Consider the following 26,251-nt stretch of genomic DNA (forward strand, 5'->3'; position numbering starts at 1 on the left):
CAGATATGTCTCCCAGAGGTTGCCACTCCTCTGGAATAAACTTACAGTTCACATAAAACTGAGCTCCTCAATAACCCTATTTAAGTGTAACTTGGACAATTGGATGAGAAACCAAAAATTTACCCCAGGAATTTCACCTATGTCCCTCTTGGACAGGAGCAGCCGGTGCTGAACTCAGATTCACAACCGGTGCTGATCTTAGATTCACATTGCAAATATAGACTACATATCTTGGTCTATAAGAGAACAAGGGTATAACCTGGCTAAGACTGTAAAGGCCCTAGGGCCAATAGCCTAGTAACATCCTATCGTCCTATGATCGTATGATCCTCTGTGCTCTTAATGCCAAGATTGTGTTTTATAGATAATTCATAAAAACAGACTGGGTGACAGCATCTACTTCACATTTTGTGGTTTATGTTGCTAAGAAATCATCACAGTGGTGATTTCTAAAAATATGAGGACACAGAGTATGAATTTCAGTTAGCATGAATACCACAATATTTGTAGAGTTTTTTTTTCTTTTTCTGCTGTTTCATAGTTGTTGAGCATCAGCTGTAGACCTTGATTTTTCATAGAAAGAGTAGGTGCTTTTTTAATCAGTAATTCTATCATAGAATGCTCACACACATACACAGCTATAAACAATTGGGAGGATCATCAATTCACATATGGTATGTTTTAGGAAGTAGAAGGAAACTGGACCTCCTGTAAAAAAATCCATGCAGAAGGATAATTTTCAAGCATCAACAGAAGTTTGTCCGGCTGAGAGCTGAACTTGAGAACCAAGCACAGTGAAAGATAAACCAAACAGTAGTGAATCCACAAACACATGGAGGAACAAGGACTATGTTGTAAAAAAGTTTAATGAACTGACATCCAATAATACAAAGCACTTTTCATCTCTTACTGTGAAGAGACTTCTTCAGGTAAAGTCGCACATGAATTCGTACTACTTAAATACTACACCCTCTCCTAATTAACACTAATTAACACAATTAATTCCACTACAATGAAATGCTGTGTTAAAAACTTAAAAATATGTACAAATATTGACACTACTTTATACTAAAGTTACATACTTAGATAACCTATTCAGTATATATATATATATATATATATATATATATATATATATATATATATATATATTTATAATTCATTCACAATATAAAATACTACTCCCCAATATCTAACATGCCTATAATTTAATCAATAATAAAGCTAGGTTAAAATACATGCTAAAAAACAACATGGAGTTGAACAGTTCTTATTACAATAGATAATACATAAATTATGTATATGTATATATATATATATATATATATATATATATAAGAATATTATTTAAAATATTATTTGATCTGTATCATAAAAATATGAAAAAATATAAATATGAAAATATGTAAAATATATAAAATTGTATGAATGAATCTGTGAACGTGAATTTATCTCAACAAGCTTTTCAATTTAAGGATGTAAGTAATGGAATAAACTTTGTTTAACCCGGGCGACTGACATGCCCTAGTACATAACTGCCAACATAATTCCAGTTTTTCAAGCATTAATGATTTCAGGCCACCCCTATCGTCACATTTATTACAATTGATAGCTCTGAATTTAAAAATATGATCTGGGTTATCATCAATGTGTCAGGCAAGTATGTTATCTAACTTATGATTCCTAATCTGATATAAATGCTCGTACACCCTCTCTCTTAATTTCCTATCTGTCTTACTAATATAGTAAGAGGGGCACTTTTGTTACTGGGCCAAATCAATCACACCCTTAGATTGGCAGTTGAATCTGTGTTTCTTTGTGTAAGTACGTTCCCTAATACTAAAAGAAGTTCCTGTTGTCATGTGTACACAATATCTGCACATATAACATTTGAACATGCCCTTATTTCTCTCATGTGATAACTGAATACTTTTACTTTCTAAAATGTTCTTTAAGTTCTTACCACGCTTAAACACAAGTCTGGGTGACACATTAAAAAATTCTTGAATAGTGTGATTATTAATAATATATTTCCAATTCTTAGATATAATGTTTCTGATAGCAACACTATCAATGCTAAATGGTGTGATGAAGGCTAAGCTTAGATCATCTCAGATTGGTAAATCCAAAGTATTACTTAAATTCACTGTTCCAGTTTCTATGGGGTTAATATTTGTCCTAACAAATAAAATTGGCTTGTAAACCCCTAGTGAACTTTTAGTTATAACCTCCTCTGTCAAGGGATTCAGGAAGCTCTGAGGATATCCTCAGTTAAGAAACATGGATTCCAAATTATTACATTCTGTCTAAACTCATCTTCTTTGGAAACCATGCGAGCAGCTCTAACTAGTTGCCCTTTTACTACTGATCTTTTTTGATAAGTGGGATGGCAACTACTAAAATGGAGGAAATTATTACAATAGGTTTCCTTATGAAATATCTTTGCTGTATAACAGCACCTTTCCATATCTTTCTTTAAAAGCACATCTAAATAAAATGTCTGACTATAATTAAAAAACATAAGTAAAAGATAAGAAATCAGTTGTGCTGTTGAAATAGGAAACCAACTGTCTGCCCTTGGTTTCATCTCCACGAATTAGCATAAATATATCATCCAAATAACGTGTGTAAAACTGAATTTGGCATGATATATGAGTTACTTCAAGTATATGCTCAAGTTCCTAGTGGACCATAATGAGATTTGTGAAGCTGGCACCACATGGGTAACCCATTACCACCCCAGTTTTTTTGTAAATAATATTTACCATTAAATGTAATCAAATTGGACATCAATTTGAGGTCTTACAGTTCTTCTATCAAGGAAATCTCTGAATCAGGGGCTTTACTATCACATAAAACATTTTTCACCCATTTGTGTACCTTGCATTTGGGGTATGGAAGAATATAGATCTTTTACATTAACTGTTAAAAAATTACAATTAGTAAATTCTAATTCATTGATATTAGATAAGAAAGTCCACAAATCTTTACAGATTTGTTTCTCACACATAACATATTTTTTCAGAATGTAGTCGACTACCTTGGCACAAGAATAAGTGATACTATTTCTAGCATCCATGAGTGGTCTCATTGGGGGATCATTTAAACATTTGTGGATCTTTGGTATCCCAAATAATAAAGGTAGTCTGGGTACTGGCATGTTCAAAAAAATTCAACATATAAATATCAATTCTATTTTCTATAAACATATCATTAAGGTATGAACGTATTCTATTAAATGCAGTGTTCATTTCACTTGTGGACATTTCTACATAAGTTTCAGTTGATACAATACTTTCCATGCGACGACTATAATCGTCACAATCCAATAGAGCAACACCACCCCCTTAATTGGTTGCATTATTCTCACACCAGCATGTTGAAGTAATGTAAGCTCTTCTATCTCTTCTCTAGTAGTGTTAAAAGCATTCTTATTATAGGAATTCATGTTTAAACAGTTAACAATGTCTAATTCACATGCACGTTCAAAGAATGACAGGATAGGGTGTAAGGGTGGGTTAAATGTACTAGCTACTCTAAACACATTAGAAACTCAATTGCTTTGTCCAAATGTCACAAAAATCAAAACTTGAACAACACTATAACTCAAGCATCACAAAAATCAAAACTTGAACAACACTATAACAATGTTTCTCAATTTGCAGCAAATACCTCTTTCAGACCCCCACACACACTGTATAGCACAAAAAACCATAATCGGTTAGAACTACCCTATCAACTTACATATACACAGCCTTTTATCACCTATAAAATTATTCAGGATCCATCTGCTTGTCCAGCATTAAATAACATTCTACACAACTATGTTCCCAATTGGTCATTATGACACATTGACCAAAAATTCTTGTCTGTCCTCAAACCTATAAAATTTGTTGGGCATTGTCTCCACTTGTACCATGTTGCTAAGGCTGGAGCTCCTTATCTCTCACCATCAGGTCAATAGTCTCCATCCCATCCTTCAAAACCATTCTGATAGACTCCCTAGCCAAAAGTTGTTCTTGCTCAACACAAGGATGTATTATATCCCTATATGTGAAAAAATATGTATACATATCTTATATCTCCTTACTCTTTACTCACTTCCATACTTCTATCAATATCTTTCCCCAGCTTTCTCTCTAAATATACCACAAGCCTACTTTTCTTTCTCACGTTGTATTACAATTCTTGTTTCTATTATACTAACTTACCTTTCATTTCTCTATAAACTTGCTAAAATTTCTCTCACTATTAAATTGTTATATAACTTGTAGCTATCCTTAAACAATGTTTTCATATTATGTCGAATTTGGTATAATTATTTAAACTGCAGCTGTTTTTTTAATTATGTGTAAAGACTGTAACATTATTGTTTTAAAATGTTTTGTAATACTTTGGAGCTTTTCTTCCCAGACCTCCACTGAAACTGAGCTCCTACCTCTTTGGACTTTCCCGGTAATCAAATGTCAGGCAATACAATAAAATAAAATAAAGTAAAATAAATAGCAATAGTGTACTTGGCATCAAAACACACATATGACTGCAATTCTACCCTCAGAGCTTCTAGTCCTTCATACCGCTGAATATGACTCCATACCTTTAGCTGCATGAAAACATGAAACTGTAACTACAACATATTATAAATGCATACATATTATTTCTTGTGAAATATTAAGAATGTTTACATCTGATGAGGCCTGACTTTGAAGGTTTAATATATCTGGCCCCATTGTAATTTCACTACTAGTGATTTCACGCACTATAATGCAAAATATCAGATAGTAGAAGTAAAGGCACATTAACTAAGGCTGCTGGTTCCTGACTTGGAATATTTACATCTCTGCCCTCCTTTGGAATTCTTTTAAAAGACTTTTAGATACTGGTAATAATCTTATTCCACAGCCAATTGAAAGCATGGCATTGTAACCATGATATGCTCTCTGTCCAGAAACTTATCCAATATGGTGGGCATGCTCTGTACTTGCACAATGTTGCTAATGTCTGTAGTGCCTTGACTGTATCCATCTGGTAAATACCCTTCCATCAGTCCTTTAAAACTATTATGAAAGATGTACCAGCAAAAACCTGGCTTTGTTCTTGCTCAATCCCAAGATAAGCTATATCCTTAAATAGCAACAAGTATTCATACTTTACACATCCTTACTCCCCCTTCTTCACTCACTTTCTTACTTAAATCAGTTTCTGTCCCTTGACTGTCTGTCTAAATATGCCATAACACTATTTTTTCTCTCACTTCACATTGCATTAACTGTTGGTATTATACGAACTTATCTTTCATTTCTCTAAACTGAATAAAATTTCTCTAAATTTTGAATCATCTTCATATAAGTTGCATGTATTTTTAACCAATGTTTTCATACTATGTCTAATTTCATATAATTATTTAAACTGTAGATGTTTTGTGTTAATTTTAAAGATTGGAAAAGTATTGTTCTTAAAATTGTTGTTGTAATACTTTGTAGCTTTTCTCCCCTGGCCTCTGCTGAAAATGAGCATCTACCCAGTCGGACCTTCCAGTTAATCAAATACATACATACATACAAATATTTCAAGCATGGGCATTAATGCAATTCTAGCTTGCCAATATATCAAAATACTTTTTCCCATAGTAAATGTACAGGCTGTTCTTAAAAATATGTAAACTAGTACTTGCTTGAATGTAAATTGATAGTCTGTTCCATGCATCAGCTATTCTGTCAGAGAACCAATTAGTACACGTCTCATTCCTATAGAGTCCTCTACATAGGTTGTCTGATGATTCACTAGTACTTTTTGATAACCCCAAACATTCCCAGAGGTTGTTGTCTCTAAATGCCCTATATACCTGAATAAGATCTCCTCTTAGATATCTGTAAGAGACACTGTATAAGTTCAGATATTTTAGTCTTTCATAATAACTTAAATTTTCACATCCATGGATGCTCTTGTTATATTTCCTCTGTACTCTTTCCAGTTTACTCATGGTTGTTTTCTTATTGGGTTTACATATTGTTATTCCATACTCACATTTGGGTCTAATGTAAATAAAAAATGACTTCATCATTTTTGATTTCCCAGAATTTATCAATCTTTTTATACAACCTATAGTTCTACAACTATCATTAACCAACTGGTTGATATGATTAGAAAAACTCATAGCTGAATCTTCCCATATACCTAGGTCATTAAAGGAGTCTAATCAACAATCGCAAACCTTTGACATTGTTGTCAAAGGTGACACACGCCATGACATTTTGGGTGACATGGCAGCAATCACCAACACCTGAGTTACACTGCTTTTGCATTCGTTGCTCATGTGAGGTGCACTGAATTATTTTGTGCCAGGAGCTTTTGACATAGCAAATCCAAAAGGTTCACCTTCACCAGTCTACAGATTCAATCACTGTGTGCTGTATTAAATATTCACCTTTCAATTTATGTCTCCCAAATCTCATATGCTTAGTTTTTGATGTGCTTATCAGCATATTATTCTTCTGTGCCCAAATGGTCAATTTAGTCAAGTTATTTTGCAGACATGCCTTATCTGTATCATATGTAATCAGTTTACCCAATTTCAGGTCATCTGCATATAGACTGTAGAATACCTCAGATGAAAAATTTAGGTCTGAAAGATATAATCTAAACAAGTAAGGGCCTAAGACAGAGCCCTATGGGATACCTTGACTGTAACCAAGGATTTTACCTATCCAGTTGCTGAATGTCCTATGTGTAAGCCATGTAGCTATCCATCTTATCAAGAGTACATGAGTATCTAGTTGTACTAATTTATTCATCAGAGTTCTGTGTATGACCCTGTCAAATGCTGAAGTTAAATCTATATAAATTACATCACAGTACAATTTGTCATTCATAGCTGTTATTATATAGTTATAGAACATTATGTTACAGGTGGTAATATATCTATTTTCAACATATGCATGCTGATATATGGTTTAAAGTCCCAACCTATCCAGTTCTGAGAATTACTTATCCAATATTACCGTTTCCATTACTTTTTCTACAACATGAAAGTAGACTTAAGGGTCTATATGACTGTGGATTTGTCCAACTCCCCTTTCCCTTAAAGACAGATTTAATAATCGCATGTTTCCAATCTTGAGAAATCTCCCCATATTTATACGACCGAGTGAATAATAGATATAATGGTACCATAAGTTCTTGCTGAAGTGTTCTCAGGTCATTGTTACTAATTCCATCTCCTCCCTGTGCTTTGTTTGGATCCAGTTTGTGTAGATCATTTTCAATATAATCTAATTTGACTCCAGTATCTGGGGTTTCCTGGATGTCACTAGGACAACTTATCTCCCCTTTTGTGGAACCAAACTGTTTTGCATAAGATTTTGTAAATATATAATATGTTGTGTCTGAGAATAAATTTTAGAATCTGCACACAGTTTATCAATTTGTGTCTCTTCACTCCTTCCACATCTTATGTAGCTATAAAAAGGTTTCCTATTATGCTCAATATCTTTATATAAATTTTCTTAAATTTGTTTCTTGATCTTGTCTCACACTACGCCTAATCTGTTTGTCCAGCTTGTTTATTTCAGTTTTCAAAGTTGTAGTCTGACCTCTCTTCCATTTCTTATATTTTTTGTCTAGCACTTTAATCAGATATCTTGTTCTTATGGAAATATCCCCTGATGTTGTATGTCTTTCAATTTTTTGCACTCAAATAGTTTCTCTTTCAAAACTTTCCACATTCCATCTGCAGTTTTTCTACTGAACTCCTCACTCTAGTAAGTTTTACATAGTGACTGTTTTGCTTCCATATATTCTGTAATTAACCTTCTATGCATTGGTTTAGATTCTAGCAACAAATTAACCTTTATAACCCCATGATCACTGTACAGCAATGGTGGTAAAGCTTGACTTGAAGAGATGGTGATTTCTTTTGGAACACAAACAGTGTCTAGTATGTTTTATCCACTGGTAGTTTTTTTTTTTTACAATCTGAAGCAATCGCTGTTCCTGAATATACATTGTGAATAATTTCCTTACTAACATTATTGAATCAATATTATTCCAGTCTGTTTCTGGTAAATGTAAGCCAACACCTAATATTATTATTCCCTCCTGTTTCATGCAAGAAATGTATAAATTCCTCTAGGTCATTTGCACTTGACTTTGGTGGTCTATACACTCCAACAATTGTTATAAGTTCCAGGGTTATCTTTATTGTCATAGTTGCACAGTCTATAGTATTGGTGTTATCAATGAACATGTAATAATCTCAGGTTTCATAACTGTCTTTAATCCCTATCATAACACCTCCTCCTGATTTTGTTTAGAATGTCTGTTACAGTAAAAACAGAACTGGTTTCCAGTCATTGTTCTTTAACCATGTTTCACAAACAATAACAACATCAATCTTGTAGGAATGTAGCAAATTTTCCAATAAAAAATCTGTATCATTAATGCTCCTAGCATTAACAAACATCAGAGATGCATCAAAGGTTGCTATCTGTGAATTGTTAAATTTTCGACCTGGCAAAAATCCTGCCTAGTATTTTTCGAATATTGCAAAATACCTGCTGCAAAAATTCTCTTCCCTGATCTTGACAAATGCATGCCACCCCGCCTGAACACGTGTGCCCAAAACTAGGCTTGGATGCTCTACACATGTCCATTTTTTTAAAACAGGACATTTTTTCCATGTAGGTATTTACCCCCCCAAAATCTTTTAATTCACAGTAACCTGACTATCCTTTCTATAGGTGATTGTTGAGAAATATGTCCTAACACCAGTACAAGCTATACTGTCTAAGAGGGTATCAGTTCCCTACTAGCAGTCAGAGAATACTTGTGGATGACGTCATTTGTACTGACATGAATAAAAATGGATCAGTACTTCTTTACATTAAGGCATTCTAAGGCTTGTCTCACATCTTCTATTTTTGCTCCTGGCAAGCCTAACACTATTAAATGTTCATTATCTTCTCTGCAAATATAAGTATCAGTTCCTCTAATAACTGAATCACCAATTACAATAAAGTCTCTGCTTGCCAGCTCTGAAGAACCTTTAGCTTCTGATGCAGTAATATCTGCTATATTGATTAAGTAGGATAGATCTTGATCACCATGAGTCTTCTTAATTCCATTGTTTTCATTGTGTCTTAAATTCTCATCCAGCTGGCATTGTAAATCCACAGCTTGAGCCATGTAGTCAACATCTGTATTTCTCTTAGTTTTTCTTACAGTAATGTTCTTCAGTCCTTCCACATTCAGTTTTGATTTGTTCCTTTTCACCTGCCCCTTGCCACTTTTTTCTACCTTCACTTTTGGAAAGGTGATGTCTTTTTCTGTAGACTGAAGGTTTTCTGATATAAAAGTATCATCATTCCCTGTAACCTGTGTGTTACATAACAAAGCAGTGCCCCTTTTACTATTTATTCTCTTTCCTTTACAGACATTAATCCGTATCTTTTTCTTCCTTGTTATTTGTTGTGAACATCTTCCTTTTTATCTTTTTTGTTTCCTTCTAAACAAACCAGATCCTGAGATTGCTGTCTACTTGCATCCAGAATTCCAAAGTTGTCAGGGGCATCATCTTGCTTAATAGGTGTTGAATGATCTTTGCAGACAATAGATGAATCATTTCCTAAATGTGTTCTATTTGTTCTTTGTCTAACGTTATTTCACCAGTCCAGTCATTAATATATGAAACAACAGTTCTCCCAAGCCGTGCCAATTGCAAAAGTGCAATCATCATCAAGTCTAGATTTACTTCTAACAATAATAAGCAAATCATCCAACCTTTGTCTCGAAGAACACAGATCACAAGTATTTTCAGCTGTTACCTTTAAATATACATAGCATTTATTATACTGTGCAAGATATTTGTGCATTAGCAAATCGTTAATTGTATACTCATTTAAGGAATCCATGTTCAGCTTCAAATGAATAAAATATTGTAAAAGAAAAGAATAATCAAAATCAGTAACCACAGAATTCAAAGATAACTTAAACCAGCTTCTATGATAAAAATCACATGAGCAATATACAACTAAATAATAAAGTAAGTACAGTAAAGTTGTGCTGACAATACAAGTTCTGCAAGCCAGACAAAACGTGTAATTCCATTAAGTCGCACGCTCGCAGTTTTTTAACAGTAAAGATCAATAAATCACAAACCAAGGTAGGATTGTTTAGATATGTCAGTAAATTAATAAGTAATTAAGTAAATAAATAAATAAATACAAATGTTACAACTGTAAAACTACATTTTTTGGGGTAAAATATACAAGCTTTTAACTCCAGCTAGATATAAGCAGACCTTATTACACGTATAGTCTAATTAGATTTACCTGACCTTTCATGGAGAAATGAAAGAGCTACCAGGTCAAAAGCCAGACTGTGACTGTGATATTAAATGCGTTTTAAAACTCTGGAACTACTAAATGTATATTAGGGGTCATATTTCAGTTCCCTGAAGGCAGTTCTCGATATGAAAAAAATGCAGGTGATTCTAGCAAGATACTTAGCTGCAAAAGGCATACACACACACACACACACACACACACACACACACACACACACACACACACACACACACACACACACACAACACACACACACACTCTGTCCCAGTGGAATGTGCCCTATCTGAGAGGGCTTACTACCTTTGAATATGGAGGAGGGGTATCCATATTCATCAAGGACACCCACACCTCAAGATTGGTGGCATAAACCATCCAGGTGCAAAAACATTTGGCAAGACTGCTATGCAAATTGTAGCATGTTACAGGCCACAAACTCAGGAACCTCACATGGCCTTCCTGAAAACACTGGAGGGATAAATGTATCTCAACACCATCATACTAGGTGACTTCAACTACCCTAATATAGACTGGGAACACTACTCAAGCCCAAACACTCTAGCCCAAAAGTTCCTGGAATTCATAAACTCAAATGCCATGGAACAACTAGTCACCATCCCAATGCCGATCAGAGGAGAGAGAACATACTTGATCTCATCATCACGAACATTCACTGGTGAGATCTGGGAGGTCCTCATCCACCCGAAATGAAAAAGACCACAGTAAAGAACTGACTAGTGTGGTCTCCTTTACCCCCCTGAGGGCGGTTAACATTACTCAAACCGCTGAATCACTTACAAATGCCTTCTACCAGCACCTGCAGGCTGCATGGATCAGGCAATCCCAAGCAAAACAAAGACTCTTTGTACCAAAGGCAAGCGTCCAGTCTGGTGGACCCCAGCATAAACAAACTCTACAATAAAAGGAGAAAGCTACTACAAGATAGAGCAAAATCGGTAAGACACCGCTGATCGCTATAAGTAAAAAGCTAAGAGCTCTCATAAAATCATCCAAAGCTAATTTTGAAAAAAATAGCTATGTCAGAAACCTAGGAGGAAATTCCCAGATATGCTCAGAATTAGTTCAAAATGATGTGAAGATTACTGAACCTACAGACATTGCCAACATACTGGCTGACAGGTTCAGTGCAAACTCCCCACCCCCCCCACTTAAAGAAGAGATATCTATACCAAATGATTGTAGCCCCCAAACATCTCCAATGCCCAGGTGAAAATGCTCTCAAAGAACACAGCATCCATGGGACCTGATGGTGTCCCGGCTGTGTGCTCCATGAACTCAATGAGGAATTAAACCCACAGTTAGGACAGCTGTTTAATCTTAGTCTCACCTCACTGTGGTCCCACTCCACAAATGCCCACCCGACCCTGGAAATTACCGTCCCATTAGCTTGACAAGCCTGATCTGCAAAGCCATGGAAAGGATCATAATGGATCTCATAAATAAAGACATAGGGAATTTGCAGACTTTGGATCCAACCCAGTTTGGCTTTGTCAAAGGCAGATCATGCCTTTAAACTTGTTGACTTATACAATACCCCACTCGGGTATCATTGAAAAACTCATCAACTTAAATGTAAACCCATACATTACAAGATGGGTTGCAAACTGGCTAAGTGACAGAACCCACAGGGTCAGAGTTGCTGGCGCCATGTCAGACTCTAAGCCTGTGACAAGTGGTGTCCCACAGGCTCAGTCCTGGGCCCACTCTTGTTTGGCATCTACTTTTCTGAAGTACAAGCAAACACAGGAGGGTTATGGCTGACAAAAGATGACTGCAAACTAAGTTGAGAACACATCCCGACACAGATATCCTTCAGAAGGGTCTCACAGAAACGGATAACTGGTGCCAGAGCCATGGCCTCAAGTTAAATGCCAAAAATGCATAGTCATTAAGGTTACCCCTAGCTACCATATAGGTGGCAATCCCTGAACACAGAAGAAGTTATTAGGGACCTGGGAACCCAGGTTGACAGCCCTTTCATTCGAGACACTCATATTGCTAAAGTAGTAAGAAGACCTTCTACATTGCCCACCTTATCATGAAGGGATTCACATCTAGATCAAGGGAAGTCATAGTCTCCCTATACTCATCACTCATCAGACCAATGATCGAGTACAATGCCCCATTCGAATGTACCTGACCCGACACTTGCAGCAGCTGGAGAGGCCACAAAAGTTCCTCACCAAAAGGATAAAGGGTCTCAAAAATCTGTCTTATGCTGCACGACTGAAAGAACTCCAGTTATATTCAGTACTCAGAGGTGACCTATGCCTAACATACAAGGCCATGTCAAACCCAGATTTGATGAACATGCTTCATCTCAAAAAATCTAGATCCCTCAGAGCCACAAGGGGTGACTTAAACCCGCGACGGTTATTAATAGGACGTGCTGGAGGGATAGATTCATCACCCAAAGACTCCCTATGCTGTGGAACAAAATCCCGGTTTATGTGAGGCAGAGCACCTCGCTGGCCTTGTTCAAGAAGAATCTTGACCAATGGATGGAGATACACCCAGGGTTACCTCAGTGTCACTGAATAATGGGCATAGTTTCTCCAACAAAACTATGGCTAGGCTTGTAAATGCCCTCGGGCAGATAGCCTAGTATGAACCTATGAACCTATGAACCTATGATGGAGTCACATGAATATACTGGCCATGTTTCTCTTTGACAGACTCTGTCTACCAAACAAATCATCTATATAATCCTTTAAAAGTGATCCTATAATGGCTGCTTACTTTCATACATCACCTGCCACAAAAAAGTGATATTCCCAACTATATACTTCTAATGTCATATTGAGAAGAAAATTAAATAATATCAGCCACAGCAAGATATTTCAATGTGCTGCTGTTAGATATATACACTGATCACATAACAAGCCATATTTTAATTCAACAGTAAACATTTAATAACCCTGTAATTTCCTATATCTTCAGCCTCTACCCACAAAAGATATCCATTTTCTACATGCAGTTCTTGTGATTGTTTATAAGGAAACTGAAAAAAATAACCAATGCAGTAATAATTTCACACTCTTTCCTTTGGACACACACACACACACACACACACACACACACACACACACACACACACACACACACACACACACACACACTTAGCCAAATCAATAATTGTTTTGCAGAAATCATGTAATTGTACTTTGTTTTTGCTTTCATCTGCTTCCTCCCAAACAGACAACAACATCTGGCAGTCACTCCTAATGTGTCATTGTCAAAAGAGTTGAAATAGCATCAGTAATGTACTTCCATTGGTTTCTCTAGATCACCCCACCCCACATTGACTGACATAAAAAATTAAATTACAGAATAAATAAATAGAATTGCATTGTATTATGGGCAGTGTGTACTATTGCTACTGCTCATAGATCTATTTGGTTTCATGCCAGGAAAGAAAGGTAAAGAAAAAACAATCACAGTAATGTAATTCAACTTGGGGTTTTCAGACCCTACGCTTTGTCCCACCCCCAACAATTATCCCTAATTATACTTTATTTTTTGTGGATCACCTTTGACAACCAAATATGGCAAAAACTGGCTCATAATGAATTTTAAGTTGCTAATGCTGCTGCTGCTGCTAGTGGGTACCCTTACCATGTTTATCACAGTAACACTAAATAAAAATTAAAGAAAATGCATATCCTGCTGTAAGCATTGTCAGCTGTTACCGCTGCCCACATGTATATCTAGTCTCCTGCCAGAAATTAAAATAAAAAAAAACATACCTGGATGACCAAAACATCCCTGACACATGTAAACAATTCTATGTTGGTTTGTGATTTATTGATCTTTACTGCCCATCTGCAGCTCCTGATGGTCTCTAGTCATATATTAGACATTGCTTGGAATGCACAGTGATTTTTTGCTGGTTTAGACTGCATAGTTATACAATATGGGTTGGCTACCAATGTCCTATTATTATGTTTCCTTGCTTAAATTTCCCATTGTTTACAGTTGTAGATGGAACTTTCAGTGCATGTTTTTAATTTAATGTAAATTAATTTTATTAATAAATTTTTACAGCTGAGATAGGAGTCAAGGTTAGAACTGACAATCTGTTTTAAGGTATAAGGGTCTGCGCCCCTCACCCTATGATCCCCCCTTGCTTCCTGAACTCTTACATTTTCACTTCTACATGAGCTCAAAGCATTTTCACTATGTGATACCTGAGGCTCACATATGTAAAGCTAATGGATTCTAAAACCCTGCAAATCCCCATTGTTTTCATCAGACTCCACTTTTACATCTATTCCACAATCAATATGAAAACTGGAAGCCTCCATAATACCTTACATTCATTGCACGTAAAAAGTGTCTTTTTCTAGTATACCTTCTTGTCTTTAGATGATGTTGTCAAGTTTGAGTAACCTTTCAGAGCTCATTAAAATAAATTTGAATGCATGCACATGTGAACACATATTTTAAAATGAAATAGTAAACAAAAGTACATGAAAGAAAAAAGTTTTAAAATATGCTATTAACATTCGGAAAAAGGCAAAAATAGCTTTATTCCAATAAAAAATCTTGCCAGTGCCTTTTAAATTCTTGTATTATCTCTAATACATTTTGGTACTTAAGCAGTACAAAACATGTAAAATACTCTAGTAGCAGTATTGCCAGAATGGAATGCTGGAATTCCTTTCACTTCCCAAATAAAAGCTAATATTTTCCTTTTAATATATATGGTGCAGACAAAAGTGAAAATTCTTTTTTAGTTTGCAAAGCATAAGAGCCATATGTAAATTAGTTTTCTTAAAATTGTCCTCAGGTCCTGGTGGTCTTTGTTTGCATTTTGCACGGTCACTGTTAATGAATAAGTAAATGAATAAACAAGCAACTAAATAAATAAATATTACCAAGAAAACCTCTTCCACTGCATGTACAAGTAGGGCAGTCTCATATCTATGCTAGAAGGTGAACATACATAATTTTGTTTTTCTGATTTCTTCACTGTAATAAAAAGCATGTTCAAAAGTTTAGTCTCATGAACCACATTCTTACCTTAATTAATAATATATTTTTGTAAATATATATATATATATATATATATATATATATATATATATATATATATATATATATATATATATATATATATATATATGGGGGTGCAGAGGGACAACAAGCAATAAAGCAGAGTCCTGTTTTCCAGTTGTGACTTCCTAGGGGCTGTGATCATGATACTCTTGTAGTCAATGAGCTACATTGCTGTAACATGAATGAAGTCCAGTTCATGGCGTCATGTCTGAAAGGTTAATGAACTATAGTTCCCAAATACAGAGTTCCTGAAGTAAATGTCACTAAACTGGGCATAATGAAATGTACAGATTATGCCTGATATGTATATAACTTGAGGGCAATTAAATCAGGAAAAATTTGATTTGTTATCCTTAATATGACAGTTATTATTGTATATGCCACAACCTTTTGATCATTATGTTTAGTTAAGTATGCTACAGAAAAAGAGTAGTTAATAATGAACATATTATCCTATTATCAAGATGCTGCAAATGAGAGAATAAATTGCTGTATTACATCTGCCATACTGCAAAAGGACCTTGTAATATAATTCATATAGTTTTCTTGTATATCAGAAATGACTCTTTTCGACATTATCTCACTAGGTGCTGTAAATTAGTTAGCACATAGATGACAGATGTTACAGTGCTAATACGGCATAACTAATTAGTAGCATGTGAATTTGATGCTTTGGAAGCAAAACCGAAAATCAAGCAATTATGTGCAGTGTTCACATACTGTAATTAAAATCTCACCAATTATTTTAATGACAGAAAACTAGCATGTCACCAATTTATAAGCTTTAAGGTGCTACCAAAAAAAAAAAAAAAGAAAATTCTTCTGGTTTAATTTAACTAGTGAGTTAGCTCAGCTTCAAAATGACAAGCCATTAGTGCCCTCTACTGCTAAAACAGAATTATGCAGGTCTGGGTACTTCACACTTCATGTTGATATTTTCAAGCTGAAGATAACATATATACATCCTAGTATTATTAGTGATTTGACAATACAGGCTTTACATAAAAACGTTGAGGCAACAGAACTAGTGTATACATTCTTGTGTATAAAACACAAAACAGTGGACTCATTGTTAAATGTCTAGGTCTTTTCTCTAAAACTTTGTATCAGTTCATCTCTCGAAAAGGAAATTAACTTCCCCTTTTCAGTCTTGTAAAGTCATCATCTAACACTGAACTATGTCTTGAAAATTATTCTTTTTTTGATTAGTAAGTATAACAGCTCACCAGAGTCTGTCTGAGAAGTGTAACAGTCTGAACAGAAAATGCCAATAGAATGCTTACCAAATATGTGTTGTTGCCAAATAAAGTTTTACTTGATTTTTTTTTTTTTTGGAACGGAATTGTTAATAATGATAATTTGCACAACAAGACCCTTATCTGTGAATATGTGGGATTCAACTACAGTACAATCAGTAGTAAAAGATGTGCAAATTACTGCTTAACAGTGGATCAAGCAAAGTTACCCAAAACAGTAGAAAATTAAAGTAACATCTAAGAGGAAAACAAATGGACTACATATGAACAAAAATGACCAACTCAAACACCTCCACATTATTGAATTATACTCATTTGATCAATGGGCAGAAGAGAGAATCTAAAGAGTGCATCTTGCGTGAGTGTGTGTGTGTTTGTGTGTGTGTGTGTGTGTGTGTGTGTTTGTGTGTGCGCATGTGTGCATGTGTGCATGCGTGCATGTGTGTGTGTGTGTGTGTGTGTGTGTGTGTGTGTGTGTGTGGTATATGTGTGTGTGTGCATTCTTGCAGTTACCCTTTATATGCTGTGGTTATCTGACCTGCCCAAAACATATACCAACTCAAGCTGCACAGAGGTGACTGCATTGTATCATAATATCTGTGCATTGTATCATAATATCTGTGCAGTTTTAAAACTATCAAGGGAGTGAAGAAAAACTGTCCTCTTTTCTTGTGGGTCAGCTAACTGTAGATTATAAGGCTACAGTATTTCTAGAACAAAAACAACATAGTAAAAACACATTGTTTAGGTCATGAATTCATATTAATAGCTATTGTTTCTCTCTATCCATCTAACCCTTCTGCTGATCCAACCACTGACCCAAATGAACTTGAGCCCAGTTTAACTCACAGTGCAGACATCCCTGACTTGGGTGATATCTTAAATCCAATAGGCCAAGCCTTTTGGAGGGGCAGTCATCCTGGTATACCTCAGGAGCTTTCACGTTCTTGTCACTCTCAATGGTCTTCCAGTATCTGAAGGCACCTTTTCCATTAAAGTCGTAACATTTCCCCTTGGAGATAATAGGGATGTGTATCACAGCTTGACAGGGGCTTGAAATGTGGAAACAAAGGTCACATTACTAGTTTCTGTAATCCTGATGATAATTCTGATGTGAGTGTTAAATGTTATCAGAAACATATGAATGATCTAGAACCTATGGAGTGTGACAAGGCCTCTTCTAGGACTGTTGAAGCTGCATTCTGTTAATGTACAACTACCAAATTAGTTGTGGTGTTTTAGTGCACAAGAGAGAAAAGCATAGGGCACGGGACTCTGGAAGTATGTTCATCCTTCTAAAGGGGCTATATGTTTGTTGTCAGGAAATTTGACGAAAACTGTTGTGGAAGTAGTTGATCTGTAAACACCCCGCCCTTCAGGTGGATAATCAAACTCAGTTTTGGAAGGTACTACACCCTGCAATAGTGATATGATATTTAATTGATGAGATAATCATTTGAAGGATTTCTTTAATGTGGTGTGGAAACAGTGGGAAGGGGACAGCTTCAAACAATGGGAAGAATGTAGCTTTAACAGTTGGACAGAGGTAGCTTTTTTAATAAACCATGCTCTCAGCTTAGAGATGTAGTACCCTAAAGATAACCCATTAAAAACCACACTTTTGCTGTCCTCTGAATCAGAGAAGATAGACCAGCTAACAGCTGCAAATATTAGTGTCTAGGTTCAATAAGGGTCCAGGAATGGAACTGAAAAGTCATGTGGAAACTAGAATATGGGAGAGTATATAAAGAGAAGAAAACCATAGACACCCTCCTGGATATGTTTAGCTGCTACATGTAAGAGGTGAAGCTAGACTGGTAATGGAGGACCTTGAGGATTGGACTGAAATAATAAGCAGCACTTTAGAAAAAGTTATTTTTAACAAGTTTTCTTCCATCTCTGAGAGAGCAGCACTCTAGAGTATTTATCAGAAGATGCTTCATTAGAAAGGGAAAAACAGGGAGGAGCCACACCTGCTGCATAACCAAGACAAGACAAGCATAAGAAAAAGACTACGTATCATATAGAAGGTTACACACTCTGAAAATTTTAAAGGGGAAGGAAGAATTGATTGCTGTACCGAATACTGGGGAGAGCTACCTTTCCTGTGGAAGAGTGGGACACTGAATCCTGTTTCCCCATCCTAGTAGGGGAAAATGCAGAAGACTCTACCTCACAAACCAGGGAAGAAGTCCACTTGCTAGCTGACCATCAGGGGAGTTGGCTAAACTTTAACAAAGTCCAATGGGAGAAAGACACCTTGAGTAGTCTGACAGTCGGTCCAGATTGTTAAGGCTGTGAACTGTGGTACAGAGTTTGATTCCCTCATCCCTCATTGTGCTTACTGTGCCACCTTGACCAAGTCAGTTAACCAAGCAGTCCTTAGGGGCAACTGGCCATTGGGGTTAGGGTCCTAAATGGTTCTCTGGACTGCAAGACTAGTAACTATAGATATAGCCAAAGGAAATATATAAAAGATAGTGGAACAGTAGCCTTCCATAAATATACATTCTTCTTAGTCTTACTCCGAATTACAGAATGATTTACCATCTAGCATGGCTAAGGAAAAAGAAGTGTGTCAGTTGCTAGTACCCAGGCTTTTCAGGAATTTAGCAATGAAACTGGCAGATCATAACATACTGTGAGGATATCTACGTATTGACGAAATTAAGTCCAGATTTTAGTCTCTTGTTACTGGTATAGTATAATAAAACTTTGAAATCTTTTTGCAGGGTGTCCTAAGTGGTGGAAAACAGCCTAAGACCCTGGCTTTAAAAATCTTCTTATTCATCTGCCCATGTTAAAAGAGTATTTTGGGCATATTTCCATAGATATCATTGGACCAGTGATTAATTCCAGTAATGGATATTAATTATATATAGCAATAATCCTAGAATATGCAACTAAATATCCATAATCAATCCCAATCTGAAAATCCAAAACCATATTTATAGTGAGAGAGCTAATTACTTGTTCTTCTGGGCAGAAATACCAAAAGAGATTCCTACTGATCAAGATTCCTATTTAGTTCCAAAATTATAAACTAGTTATGCTACTGTATTGATGTAAAAGAATTCAGAACTTCATTTTATCACCCTGTTGCTGAGAGCTTAGTAGAGTATTTCAACAGGACTTTTAAAGTCCATGTTAAGGAAGGTAAACTGAGGAAGAAATGTGATTGGCTCCTAACGTACCACCTGCTTACTATCTGACTTGAATTATAGTTGTCAATGGGGTTTATATCTTTTGAACAATTGTATGGCAAAAACTGCAGTGGGATTGGTGATATTACCAAAGACGTGGGAAAATGAGGATATTCCATTTAAATATTACTAATTCAGTAAACTGGCTTCCAAGACAGATTAAAAGTAGTAGTCCCCACAACATGACTGCATGTAGAAAGGACACATGCCTCCCATCAAGGGATCTTTAGCATCTAGATGTAAAGTGTTTCAGGCAAGCAACAATAGTTTGTCTTAGTTGTATCTGCTAAGAATAAGTTTTTACCAAACAAGTAGGGACCCTTTAAAATCAAATAAAAATAAGTTATGCAAACTGTAAAGACAGATAGGAAAGAGATGCTGTAACGATTGGGGAGAGATGGGCAAAGGCTGCCAGCCTAGTCAAATAGAATTTGATACATAATTCTATCAGCTGTATAAATAAATGTAAAATACAGGCTAGTGTTTTTAAATGTAAGACAACACTGTAAAATGTGAACTTCAAGATTGTTGCAACATTGCTATCTGCTGTAAGGAAAACCAAGCCAAGTATTTCAAATGTGCCTTTTTAAGTTGAAAAGATCTTATGAATCTCTTTAATGTTTTACAGTTCGGCTCCAGTGCGGCTGGATGAAGGTTTCATGCCCATTGTTTTAAGGCTAAAGTTTATGACCAGAATTTAGATGTGGAAGGTACTTTATTACTCTAGTTCCTGTTAGAATATACATGTGAAATGTCTTCTATTGTTGTAAATTTCTGTGCAGGTGTTAGATTGCTAAATAATGCAGTTTATTTGCCTGGGAAAACCTAAGTGTCAAAATGATGTAATTTGGGGAGGGACCCAGCAAACATGTTTGTTAGTAATGTTTAAATACTATTTCTCACAAGAGACTAAAAGCATTTTGATCTTGGATATCCATCTTATCAGCACTTTGCCTTATGCTCACATGTAAGTTTTAGCACTGTGATTTCTTGTAGGAATAGTTAAAGCTAGTAAATATTAATTAGGTATTTTTCTTTGAAATCAGACCTGTCCTACTGTATTATTTTATGTTTCTGTGTGATCTCTGAACTCTTAGCTATCTCTGTGGTGTAGTAGTTTTGTCTTGTGTTTTAATTATTTATTATTAAATATTTTTAAAACCTTCGACCTGTGGTTGGTTTGTGTAGAGATAAGCTCTAGAGTACATTGCATATTTATAGAGGTTATTGTAATAGGCCACTCTAAAGTAAGCCTTGACTGTTAGTCATACTACCAATGGATATTAATATTGCACAGTAATAACTGGACACCCTTTTAAGGGCCTTTGAGTAGCTGATATTTATTAGGTGGTGGTGGCAGTAATTACTACCGTATAGCCTGGGTAAAGGGGCACAGCTGGAGAACCTGTGCCAGCCTTTGTCCCAGGAGGGTATGTGTGGTTGTATAACCTAATCTCAAAGTCTGTGTGTGGTGTGTCAGCTACCTGGTCAGGGACACAAAGCACTGGCTGGACACAGAGGATAGCTTGCCAGCTAGGCTGAGATCTGGACCCTATAGCTGTGCCAGTGTGGAGTCTTATTGGGGACCTAAAGAGCAAGGGAGCAGCCAGCCCCAGACTGACTGTGATCTCTGTATGCACTTAAGGGAAATTATACTTTACTGTGTGTATTAGTTATCCTTTCCTCTTCTAGGAGACTACTTTCCTGGTGTTAGTGGTGAGAACTGAGGCTCCTTGATTGCTGGGCCAGGGCACGGTCATCACAGATACCCTGAACTAATATATCATGTGAATGTGCTGTCACCCTGGATAGAATCACAGCCAGGTGTGTCATGTCTAACAGTCAAAGTCAGTGACTCCACCCCCCACATTTTTGCAAATTCAAATGCTGTTTTCATCCATTTTGTAGCAAGCAATTTGCTATAATTTAAAATTAAAAAAAAGGCTGCAGTGTTCCATACATGCAAGGCATAAACTGTAGCAAATGCTTGCTACAGTTTATAAAGAATATATATATTTTTTAACTAAAACATGAGCACTGTACCACTCAGTACACACAGAGTATAAACTGTAGCAAGAAATGGGACATGAATGGCTAAGGAGGAGTGAGGGAGGAGTGTTATGCATCTGGCCACCTAGTCAGTATGTCAGTAGAAGGAACGTCCATTTTTTTATGTAGCTGTTCACATGCAGAGAGGATGGAACACTGTTTCATGGTACTGGCCAAGGGCACTGGTTGAACCAACTATGCTTTTGACTCTAACTGTCTCTGTCATTCCATTATTGGCGCCCATTTTGTGTCCATATCATCAATGCCTGTCTCTGTCTGCATTTTATGTTTGTCTGCATATGCTTCCTACCATAATCTCCCTTCCTTCCTATGTGCAGATTCTCCTTGTTGCCACCGCATCTAGCTTTCTTCTTAAAGAAAGGAATTCATGTCCCTGTCTCACTAAAAAGACCTTCTTCCACAACTTTCTTTCAGCTTACCATATTGTTTGATCATCCGCTTGTTCTTCCCAACTGAATTTTTCCTATCTCCCTATTTTCTTATCATTCATATGATGAACGGAGTTGGTACTTTCCTGTGCTACCCACCAATATCCTTCTTATAATCTCCATGTTGCAACTATGAGAAGATTTGTTGTTGTATAGACATACATAACATTGACCATGCCATCTTACTGTGCTTGAAATGTTGATCATATGACCCAGCACTACCATCTCTCTAAAGTTCAGTGGTGTGGCCTGCTCTCCACTACACAGCTGCTGTAATATGTTATACAACCCATTTACAAGATTAATGGCAATATTCTGTTCCTAATGCATAGCAAAGCAGTCCATAGTTTGCTTCAATATCTTTGATATTCATCAGTATGCCAAAACATTGCAATTATTTTAAACTGACATACATTGTATTCTTATTCGTGGTGTAACTGCCATTTTTGGTGCAGTTAGAAGATGTTAAGTTTGACCAAGGTTTCTTTTTGGCCATAATAGATATTAAGGACCTATATGAGCTTATAAGATATATAATGGGACATATTGACAGGTTATTTGTTATATACATCACCATCTTTAAGCACTGACATAGCTATTATTTGCACTTGATTTTGTAAAACAGAATTTAACAGCTAATATTACCATCAGCATAGAGGTATGGCAATGGATAATTGATAATATCATGACTGCAGTTGAGTATGGCTAGGAATGGGTTAGTTTTGTAAACGCACCTGAAGGTATTTGGCTGCCCCACCCATACTAACAAGGTAAAAGGGAAAAAGAGGATCTGCTGGACAGCATAAAACGGGGAAGGTAACTGCTGTAAAAATTTAAGAATGAAGCTTGAGCTCAGGGGAGCTTTGTGTATGAATGCTGGTAAGAAAAGTTGCAGTTTGGGAAAAACTACTGAGCATGTCACATAAAAAAAAAACACTGTTTAATTCAGTTGATAGGTGAAAACTGTACTGCATGAATCATACGGTTGCAGTTTGAAAGCAGAGACTGAATGCATCTAATACTTGGATTTATATCCTGGAACGCTAAAGGAAGACAAAAGGGATTCCACACAATTAAAAGAAAGGTGTATGCCTAGTTTTGCAGAACTTTGAATAGGTAGTTGAATGAAGGCCTTCTTTGAAACTGACTGCTGTGGATATAAATTGTTTATATGTGGCTATTGTCCTATTATTCATGAACTTCTATACATATGTTTTGTGTCAACTTTTATTATGGGGTATATGTTGTACAAGGAAAATATGTTTCATTTACTACTGAAAGTTAATGGTTGCTTTCAAAAACTATAGTTGCTGATGTAAATGTTTAATTTTGTTAATAAATAAAATCCTTGAGAATTCACACCTTCCGTTTTCTAAAGAAGATGGAGAAAACTAATAAACCTGAGCTGAATGATGACTCCAGAGAACAGATATTGTATCATTAAATCTTTTTCTGATGAAGTTCTTTTTATAAATTAAAGAGCAATGGAACTCAAACTTGATTTTATTTATCTGCTGTTTCATTTAAATCAATTTTGTTATTTTTAATTGGCATTTGTTCACATTTCACATTACATTACTTTTTTGCATCTTTTGTTTCTTTAAATGTGTGCTGCATTTTGTAGGGTAAGTGTGGGAACATTCTCACAACAGGTAAACACTCATTATTCAATAGTAATGATATAATAATTGCTGATTGCTCTGGTGTAAAAAGAAGGAGCTTAACAAGGAACATGTAATTATATATAAAAAGATTATTGTGCAAATACCACTAATTATAATTATTGATAACTATAGAAGTAAATCTGTCCACTCAGGGACACAGCTACATAAAAAGGAAATGTTACCAAAACAAGGTTACAGGGACACACCTGCAGTGTAACAAATTAAATATGATACATGTAAAATGCATGTTAAAGTGGATAGGTGAGATAACAGTTGGCAAGGAAAGCATATAGATTAAGGGACATTGCAAGCACTGCAGTTGGTGCACATAAGGTGTCTAGCCAGAAATTAGTATTTTGTACCAACCTTATGCTGTTTTCCCAACAAACCTATCATTTAAAATTTACTCATCTCTCATATGCACTTCAGAAAAGGACATTTATTTTCAGTTGTTGCTACATGTAACCATAAAATGCCTATTTTGGGGATACATTTTTCTTAGGAAAGCATGCTTTCTATAGCAATGTACAGTATACAATAGTTCAGAAACTGTTTGCACTATACATTTTATGAGAGATGCTCAGAAAAATGTACTTACTGGAGTTCATTGAGTATACCTAGTTACACCCTTGCTTTAGACTTATGGAACTACACTGGCATTTCATGGGTACTGTGAAACCAATCAAAGGAAGTAATGTACTTATACATGACATATTTGAATATACATACAGGTTAAAAAATTTTAACCCATTCATCTATATAGCTATCTATGTATATCTATCTATCTCCATAGCTATATTTATCCCTCTCTCTCTTTCTCTCTCTCTTTTGATATATATATATATATATATATATATATATATATATATATATATATATACATAGTTTGTATATATGTATATATACTGGTCTGCATTCCCACACCAGTCATCTCCCAAATACTACACATAGGTTCATAGGTGTTTACTAGGCTAATGATCACAAGGGCCTTTTTAAGCCTAGCTATGCATCCCAAATCTTTGATAAGTTCTGATACCCTTGATAAGTGCAAGCAGAGGGTTGGGAGATGAACCATTTACAGGTTACCTGTGTCCATTAGAGACATAGGTGCCAAACTAGGGATGAATTTCTGATTTTGCATCGAATTGTCCATGTTGGACTTGAATTGGGTTAGCAAGGAACTCTGCTTCATGTGGAGGGGGAGCCTGTTCCACAGTTGGGAGGGTTGCTTAATGGCTACGGTGTTTGCCTTACAAACACAAGGTGCAGGGTTTGAGTCTCACAAGGGATAATTGGCTAGACTTAAAATGGCTCACAAGGGCAGTTAGCTTAGTACTGAACTATGAACCTAAGACGTGGTAGTCTCTGGGATACATACCTATCTCTCCAGCTATTAATAACCACTAGTCCCTTTTCTTCTCTGCTGCTACTGTCCACCTCTTTAAAAGTAAAGGATTATACCCACCACAACATAATTAACAATCCATGCCTTAGAACAAGGCTGAAATTCAAACACCCTTATGCATACTCCCTGCTGTCTTTTCACTTGTCAAAATGAGATGACATTCATACTAACCCAGTTCCAGCAACCACTCAATAAAACAACAAGTTTGCCACATCACAAAATAGTCATCCCTCAAAGCCATACAGTTTCCACCTATACACAGCTAACTTTAGAAATATAAGAGACAAACTGACTGATGGGCATGCCTTGGTAGTCTACCACTCCCCACATATACTAGTAGCCAGAGAAGCATAATTTAAGCAAGAAATAAAAAAATGAACGAATCTTACCGTACAGATATAACACATTAAGACTTGAGAGAATCCATAAAAAAAGATGGTGGACCGCCATTATCTGCAAGAATACTGTAAACCTCTCTAGGTCCCATATAATTCCACCCCCACTTTTCAGTGCTGAGGTAATTATAGCATCTTTTCAAATTACTGCTTGCAAAAGCCTTTTAATTCTATGAACTTTCTTTCCTCAAATAACATAGTTACTGCTGACAAACGCCTCACTTGGGCATAGAGCACATCTCATTTGAGGCAATTATTTTAGGGCACCTGAATAGTAATTGGCACACTATTGACAGTAACAATCCTTCTAATATCATTAATCAATATGGTTTTCACCCAGCTTATTTCAACCTGCATAACGTGCAACAAAAACTCTGGTGGAACCTCTTCCTTAGATGGAATTCTCTCCAA

The sequence above is a fragment of the Protopterus annectens genome, chromosome 5.part0, assembly GCF_019279795.1.
Source record: "Protopterus annectens isolate FY-2018-M chromosome 5.part0, PAN1.0, whole genome shotgun sequence".
NCBI classification, from domain to species: Eukaryota; Metazoa; Chordata; order Ceratodontiformes; family Protopteridae; genus Protopterus; species Protopterus annectens.